The sequence below is a fragment of the Engraulis encrasicolus genome, chromosome 8, assembly GCF_034702125.1.
Source record: "Engraulis encrasicolus isolate BLACKSEA-1 chromosome 8, IST_EnEncr_1.0, whole genome shotgun sequence".
Taxonomy (NCBI): Eukaryota; Metazoa; Chordata; class Actinopteri; order Clupeiformes; family Engraulidae; genus Engraulis; species Engraulis encrasicolus.
The window spans coordinates 51,577,564-51,585,547 of NC_085864.1; positions in this window are offsets into that span (position 1 = coordinate 51,577,564).

Below are 7,984 nucleotides of genomic sequence, written 5' to 3' on the forward strand. Positions count from 1 at the left end.
CCCTAAGTGAGTGTCCTAGAGAGGAAAGTGTGTTTGGGACGGGCCCTAACCTAGTGTCCTAGAGAGGAGAGTGTGTTTGGGACGGGTCCTAACCTAGTGTCCTAGAGAGGAGAGGGCGTTTGGGACGGGTCCTAACCTAGTGTCCTAGAGAGGAGAGGGCGTTTGGGACGGGCCCTAACCTAGTGTCCTAGAGAGGAGAGTGCGTTTGGGACGGGCCCTAAGTGAGTGAACTTAAGTGTCTTAGAGAGGAGAAGGCGTTTGGGACGGGCCATAAGTGAGTAAACTTAAGTGTCCTAGGCCCTGACCTAGTGTCCTAGAGAGGAGAGGGCGTTTGGGACGGGCCCTAAGTGAGATGACTGTCCAAGTGCTCTACAGTTTTGAGGGCTGTCACTGCACATGTTATCATTCCTACTCCACCATGCAAGGGCTTGGGGGCTAGGCTAGTAGGGGGATATATTTGGGGGGTATATTTAACTGAGTGGTCACAAGGGCTTTTATATGTAACCATAAGTGGCTGACTGGGCAGAAGAGGGCATATTTGGGTGCATATGTTCGTCCTTTTGAGTCAATGAGGGGGGAAGACTTGTTTGCACATGGGAACTATTAGCAGAAGCAGAATCACACGGTTGGACCAGATTGGACCAGATAAACAAACTTTTTTTCCCATGCCAGTTTTGTGATGCCCTGCCCTAATGTTACAGGATGTTTTGATTAGTTGTGATTTGTTTTCTTGTTTGGACATTGCAATGAGTCATCTCATCACATCCTCCAGTTGCTCCATCAATACACAGCATACCTCTGGGATCTGCCATATCCGTCTTTACTTAGGCCAGGCAAATATCTGTTAAATTGTGCAAGTTAACCGGTCACTCGTACTTCATTTCATCTTACACATTTTGTACACGTCCACAAGTGTGAAGAGTAAGAGACTTCACCCCATCTTAGTCATCAGGTCCATAGCAATTTCCTCCTGTCAGTCTGTTCACTGGAGTCATGTAAACTGAGTGAGGTTGGGTTAACCCATAAGGCGCCTGCAAAAAATGCCTGCTGAATGCCTGCACCCTCTTTGGGAAAAGGTCCCCTCAGCCTATGAAAAACCTAAATATTTCAGCCTCCGAAGCACAGAAAAACATGAAATAAAATGCAATTAAAAGCTAGGGACTCTCATTTTTTTAGAATGTGTTCATTCAGCTTTCCCCATGTCAACATCTCGATTGCAAATGTTGAGAGAATGACCTTTTGAGACGCGTTATTATTACAAGATGAATAAAAAGAATGGGAGAAAGTTAGACAGGCCGCGCCCTCCTAGTGACTAGTCAGGTCAAGACCAATGCAAGTACTTTCTGAGTTCCCGAAAATACAAGAACTCCTTTCACTTTGTCGGGAAGCAAACAACCATAAGCAAACCAAGGGAGGCGTGTCAACCATGCTGTTTGGTCAATGTTAATTGTTATGCTCTTGGTCAGAGTGGCGTTTCTGAGATGGTTCCTGTATGACAGGGGTATTCAATTAAAAAAAGTCACGGAGGGCCAGTTTTTCTCATTCCTTCCAGTAAAAGGGCTGAACATAGAATCTGCATAAGTGCCAGCAGAACGGTGTCCGAGGTTAGGGTGCGAAACAGGCAAATAGCTTTCCAGACAGAACAGATATTTGCCTCTCTATTTCTCAGTAGCCTTATGATGGTCTATTTATGAGACTATTTTAATTAAGATTTCACTCTCATGTGAATACATAGGAGAGATAACCCCAACCTGAAGTATTAGCGATCGGAAATTATACACGGCCACAGATCGCTCACATATTTGTTTTCATTTCGTTCTGACCATGTGGAGGGCCAGAACCTTGCCATCCAAGGGCCGCATCTGGCCCCAGGGCCGCCATTTGAATAAGCCTGCTCTATGGGTCGACAGCTCTGTGTCACCGTGGGATAGCCACAAGAGGGAGTAGTTTCATTTCTTTTTTTTCCTTTTTTTGGACCATAGTGGATGCTCACATGTGGCCACTGGTATAGCCTATTGCTGCTCAGGATGGGCTGCTTTCTGACCTAAAGGGCTTGACTCTGTGTGGGACTGGCTGAATGAGAGACGGTGAGTGTGAGTGGTGTATATTTGTGTATGTGTGCTTGCGTGCCTTTCCGAGAATACTTACACTGCCGATCCATTGCAGTGTGTGTGGACTACACTGTTATCTGGCTAAGGCAAGATGTCTAATGTACCGTAGATGCTCACGTATTCAACGTATTCAAAGTATGCAAACTGTGTTGGGCTGGGTATATTTTTTATTTGACATGATGTTGTGCAGTGGCCCTGAAAGCTAAGGGCTGCATCATTTCATTCATTCATTCATTTATTCATTCATTCATTCATTCATTCATTCATTCATTCATTCATTCATTCATTCATTCATTCATTCATTCATTCAATGTGACCCGTCAGCTGTTCTAAGTGTGTGTGTGTGTGTGTGTGTGTGTGTGTGTGTGTGTGTGTGTGTGTGTGTGTGTGTGTGTGTGTGTGTGTGTGTCTGTGTGTGTAATACAACTGCTGTGTGTATTTCCTCGTGTGCTGTGCTGATGATCATGCTAGACTGAGGTCTGGCTGTTGAATGGCCACAGCTGAGAACATGTAAAATACCAAGACATGGACGTTATTATGTGTGTGTACTGTATGCTGAATGATGTTTAAAACTGTACAGTGTTATTGACTTGTCTTCCCAAACAAATGGATAATAAAACATCGAATGTATACAGTATTTGTTTTTGAGTGATTTTTTTTGCATCACCAAGATTTAAGCAGATTCAGAAAATCAAAAACACTCGTGACTCAAAACAGTACATCACACAACATTTTAACTTTCAAATGAATTTTAATAATAATACAAAAATCAAAAGCATCTTTATACAAACAAATACAAATAGCTGGCATTATAGTCTGTTCGTAGAAATGGCGGCATGATCTGATCATGTACTTAGTTCATATGAATATGTCAAGAAGCCTGTATTGATATTATTACTAAGAAATGAATATGTTTGAATTTAGAGTGTTAGAAACCTGCTCTAGTTTGATAAAACACACACCAATGTGACGTCAGTGCTTACTGTTAGTACTTCGGAAAGTATAAAGCTTGTATTATGATTATTGTTACAGGAGTGACGGCAGCGGTTCTAGGAGTATCATCCAGTCTCTCTGGCGACGGTGAGCAGAGAGAGACAAAGGGGTCCGTTGTCCCGGGCCCAGGGAGAGAGGGGGTCCCAACATTGGGTCCTCATTACATTGTATGTATTGGATCGGGGGCCCTTTCAAATGACTTTGTCCCGGGCCCTGCAAAAGCTGTCGGCGACCCTGATGATGAGTATTCATAATGGCATAAGATGAGTGACGACACCACCAGTTACAGTGTTGTCTATATCAGGGGTTCCCAACCTTTTCCAATGTGGGGCCAACTCGAAATTGTCACAAATGTTCAGGGCCCACTTCTGACCCAATAAAGAATAAAACTCAAATAAATCAACAGCAACACACCAAATTATGATTACAATTTTTGAAAATGATTTCAAGGCCCACTTGGAATACCTTCAGGGCCCACCAGTGGGCCCCGGCCCATAGGTTGGGAATCACTGGTCTATAGGCCTATATGATCCTCTTATCGCATACTGATACTGATCACAGCTTTGCCCCCCTCAGATGACACCTCACAAGAACATCCCGACACAGAACAGGAGCAGAGCAGTGTGTGTGTGTGTGTGTGTGTGTGTGTGTGTGTGTGTGTGTGTGTGTGTGGGTGTGTGTCAATCAACACCTCGTTAGAACATCCTGACAGAGCAAAGACGCACAGTTCTGTTGGTGAGTCAGTGTCCTGACACACTAAATGTGCGTCAGAGTGTGTGTGTGTGTGTGTGTGAGAGAGAGCTAACACTTCACTCTTTCCGCACCAGGATGTTGACCCACTGCACTACTCTACTGTGGCTGTGTCGGGATGTTCCAGTGATGAAGTGTGTCAATGTGTTCAGATCTGACAAGTTATTACCTTACGTATGTTTGTCTATCAATCAGTCTACTGTGCATACAGATATTGATAACAGTCAAATGGCAGATAGTCTAGGAACATGAAATGTGAAATGCATTGATCTACACACACACACGGTAATAAAAGCGTGAAGGTTCCTCAATGAAGTCTTAGCTGGTTTGTGGCCGAACCCAAAGGTTCCCTGAGGAAAAGTTCTTGGGAGAACTCCATGATTCCATAGAATGCCATCAGAGAACCTTTGGGAGTTCCTTCACCTGAGCAATCTTCAATAAACCTTTACTTTGTTCTGTGCAGATGAAAACCGTTTCCTGTCAGCGGATATGATGCCTATACAGTGATGTCTGCACAGTGAATGCAGTGCACTAAGTGGTTTTCGAAGAGAAGTGCATTATGTCCATTAGCCTAAATGTAGTGCAGTAGGTGCACAGGAAAACAACAATGAAACGTGTCTCCTGTTACCATGTTGTCTATCTCAACACTATACAGTCTGTGTGCGTACAGTATTTGTGCGTACAGTATGTATGCATGAGTGCCTGTTTGTGTGTGTGTGTGTGTGTGTGTGTGTGTGTGTGTGTGTGTGTGTGTGTGTGTGTGTGTGTAAACGAGTCTACCTTCAGCTGCCCATGAAGAGCTGTTACAGTACAGCACAAGAGACCACACAGTAGATTACAGTAAATTGTACAGTACAGTGCTGTACAGTGGATTACAGTAAATTGTACAGTACAGTACAGTAGATTACAGTAAATTGTACAGTACAGAGTATTACAGTATGACACACCGACATGACATAGGCTACTGTCCTATTATGGAGATGAGCTATCCTGCAGTATAGTGTATTATGGTAAAGTATTATGGAAATGCAGAAATGCAGGATGGCTGGCAACACACTGTTATGGAGATGTAGCCTACAATTAGGTTGCACATCACTGTATGAATCAAGTATTCAAAAAAAAAGTTTGTGCATGCACAGGCGTGTGTAAACATGGCTGGCAGTACAGTACAGTACAGTATACAGGGGATATAGTAGTAGCGGTAACACTTTAGAATAATGGATGCAAACAAGCATTATAAAGACTTAATAAATAATTAACTATTGATGAACAAAACATTAACAAACGTTTGTAAATGACTAGGAAATGTAAACAAATGCTTGTAAATGACTAGGAAATGCTATATTAATATTTTATATTTATCAAACATTTACAAGTTGCTTGTAAATGAATAAAATACTCTGTTATAAGGTGTGTAAAATCTTGCATATATCATTTGTAGATATTTTATAAAGCATTAATAAAACTTAGTTAATAATAAAAACATTTGTTAATGTTTTATTAATCATTAGTTAATTATTTACTGAGTCTTTACTAAGGAACATTATTATAAAGTGTTACCGTAGTAGCCTACAGCAGTGGTTCCCAACCTTTTTCTTCAGGGACCCATGTTTTTACCATTGTAAGCTTTGGTGACCCAACAGTGCGAGTGCCCGCACGAGAGGGAGTCACATGATACCCTCGGTTTCCTTAAAAACCTCATTTGAGTTATTTTATTCCTCAATTCGTCTTTGGTCAAATATAGAATAAATGCTTAATGCTGTAGCACTTATATTTTGTTGCCTCTATGCATATAGTTAAATAATTGCTTTGTCATTTATTCAACATGGGCTTTATATGGTATTTAAAATGAAACCCCCTAAAATCAAGAAGGCTTCGCGACCCTCTTTGGATCTTTGGGGACCCATAGGTTGGGTCCCGACCCATAGGTTGGGAACCACTGGCCTGCAGGACAGTGAGAGTGACAGTGAGTTCACTGTGTCATCAGGTTCATCAGAATATTAAATGAACATGACGCACATGAGTAGCATCAGACTTGTGGCAAGGTGCCATGGAACAGTAGCCTGATTATCATCGACGTTCAAATCTCTAGTGGGACAGCAGCACACTGTCTATAATATCTCATATCTGGATTTATATTGGGAAAGGTAGAACCAGGTCAATTGGAGCATCATGCCAGTGGATCAATGTAAGTCATCATCAGGTACACAAGTAGTGTGTGTGTGTGTGTGTGTGTGTGTGTGTGTGTGTGTGTGTGTGTGTGTGTGTGTGTGTGTGTGTGTGTGTGTGTGTGTGCTTTAGGTGTGTGTGTGTGTGTGTGTGTGTGTGTGTGTGTGTGTGTGTGTGTGTGTGTGTGTGTGTGTGTGTGTGTGTGTGTGTGTGTGTGTGTGCTTTAGGTGTGTGTGTGTGTGTGTGTGTGTGTGTGTTTTAGGTGTGTGTGTGTGTGTGTGTGTGTGTGTGTGTGTGTGTGTGTGTGTGTGTGTGTGTGTGTGTGTGTGTGTGTGTGTGCGTGTGCGTGTCTGTAATGTAAACATTTCAAAAGCTCCTTATGTGGATTGAGTAGCTATAAGCCAAATTCCAGATTAGGTTCACTGAGGCCAGTAGCTGAAGTAGACACAGCACATTGCGATGCTGATTAGTCAATTCCCAATCTCACCACTAGGGGAGCTGTTTGTCATAGTTGCCAGATGAGGCTGACGATTTCCAGCCCAAAAAAAATCTGAAAACCCGCCTAGAAGCACACAATCCTGCCCAATTCTATAGATATCTATGGCAAGAATTGGGCGAGTTTTTCTGCTAAATGCCATTTTTACCCGCACACGGCCATCCTAAGCAGCCCAATTGTGCGGGAAACAGCCCAATCTGGCAACACTGGCTGCTTGTCATACAGTTGTCATCTGGCCTCAGCAGTGGGTCACTGGGTTGTCTGGGGACATTAGTGAACACAATTGAATACCCATAAACCGTTAAAACCCATTATACATTTCCTGTTAACAGAATGGCAATGACTGAGTTATAGTGCATTACTAAAGGCCCTGTGTTATGTCATAGTAGTGTAGTACTATGGTAATTAACCTTTCAATGACTTGTACAGCGTGCCACTGGTGGTATGGCGTGCATTATGGTGCCCACATGTGTGAACGAATCGTAAGTGATGAGGAAATTTCTCCTTGGTGTCATGGCTGCTGTTTGATAATAAAAACGTGCGTGCGTGTGTGCGTGTATGTGTGAGACACAAAGATATGTGTTCACCTCCAGTGCAGAGTGTTGATGGATATAATTCTGAGATGCATACATAGGAGAATAAATAATCAAATAGAAAAATACAGTAGCTCTTCAATATTCACATCATGTTTAGCTTCACATTATGAATGTGAATTCAGTGCATTAAACTTTCTTTGGTCAGTGTTGGTCATTTTGATATTTTCATTACTTAAATAAAGTTAGGAAATAAATAAATAAAAACATAAATCGATATATTACAGAAGTGAGAGCCATGCCCATCTTCTAAAAAAAGGCTACAAAAGCTGTGTTAGTGTTGGTGTTGGTTAGCTTGTGCTTGTTTCTTTCCATGTCTAGGTGATGTCTGCAATCAGGACAGGTGTAGCTCAATGTCCCCTGCGTTACCCCACATCTTGATTCAGTCTCGTGAGGCTTTCACTTTGATTGGCGGGGACACGACAGGCAGCTTGCTTGCTTGCTCAGTCATTACTTCATGTCCATCAAGCCTTTGCTATTGGAAGAGCGTTGGGCATGTATTGCTTTAGGGCATCTCCCTCAGTGCTTTGGGCAGTGCAATTCTAATGTCATCTTTTTCATTTGCAGTCGGGATGGTGAATGAGGAACAGTCCCCCAAAAGTTGTTGTGGCTAGGGTTGACGGGGGACACATTATTGTTTTCTCCACGGAGGCGGGGCGTCAGCGAAACGCGACTCTGCATATTGGGATTAGGTGGGTCTGTCTTGATGTCCGGTGTCAGACCCATGGGGTTGGGTGGGCATAGGATTTTTTAAAAAACATTTCTGAAAATAGGGGCCCACGAGAATGTGCGTCAGTTCTGCGCCACTGAGGGGCCCCTTTAAGCCGAAAGTGCCAGGGCCCTATTTCTCCAGTCCTGTAGGAGCCTGTAGG